Source organism: Atta colombica, unplaced genomic scaffold (assembly GCF_001594045.1).
Source record: "Atta colombica isolate Treedump-2 unplaced genomic scaffold, Acol1.0 scaffold46, whole genome shotgun sequence".
In the NCBI taxonomy this organism is placed as follows: domain Eukaryota; kingdom Metazoa; phylum Arthropoda; class Insecta; order Hymenoptera; family Formicidae; genus Atta; species Atta colombica.
In genome coordinates this window covers 895,956-896,678 of record NW_017259535.1, presented here as the reverse complement: position 1 = coordinate 896,678, position 723 = coordinate 895,956, and the positions used below count along the sequence as shown (strand labels likewise).

The window sequence follows — 723 nt, the reverse complement described above, 5'->3', positions numbered from 1 at the left end:
CACACACACACACACACACACACACACACACACACACACACACACACACACACACACACACACACACACACATGCACAGAGGTGAGTAGTATTTAAAAGACATGTATTTAAAAAACGTATTTAAATACATTGTGTATTTCGTACTTGAATACTTTTTTTTAATACTTTGTATTTTAAATTTGTAAATACTAAATACATTTAAATTATGTAAAAATTTTTTTGATTAAAGTTAAAATTGCATTGTTGATCCAATCTGAAGTATCCAGTAAGTTTCCATTTCGCGCGTGATGTGTGTAATGCATCATTTATCCTTGTTTACATTTGATGAATAACTTCCAACGTTATGTTTCAGCCAGGAAGTGGGCAGTATTTGAAATACAATATGTATTTGAAATATGTATTTAAATACATTTTTATTTTATTGAGAGCATTTTGTATTTTGTATTTAAATAAAATTTTTTTAATATTTTGCCCCTGCATATGCAGAACTAAACATGTATTTGAAATATTTTTATTTTATTTAAAATACAATTTTTGCAATACAAGTATATTTTATATTTTGTATTCTAGCGAAACACATGAAAGTATTACGAATTTTGTATTTGAAATCGAAAAATTGTAAGTTTTTTATATTCAAATAATAACATTAATCATCAAAGTATTAGTATTTGATAGATTTGAAATAAAATACAAAATATTTTTATATGCATGAAACACAAAATA

The 723-nt window shown here is 25.0% G+C and overlaps 2 protein-coding genes across 4 annotated transcripts in view; one reads left to right on the top strand and one right to left on the bottom strand.

Annotated features, from left to right (window-relative positions):
- Positions 1-723, bottom strand: part of LOC108691381 (calcitonin gene-related peptide type 1 receptor-like) — a 128,033-nt gene that overhangs the window by 40,377 nt on the left and 86,933 nt on the right. The window lies entirely within an intron of this gene.
- Positions 1-723, top strand: part of LOC108691376 (esterase E4-like) — a 37,148-nt gene that overhangs the window by 21,225 nt on the left and 15,200 nt on the right. The window lies entirely within an intron of this gene.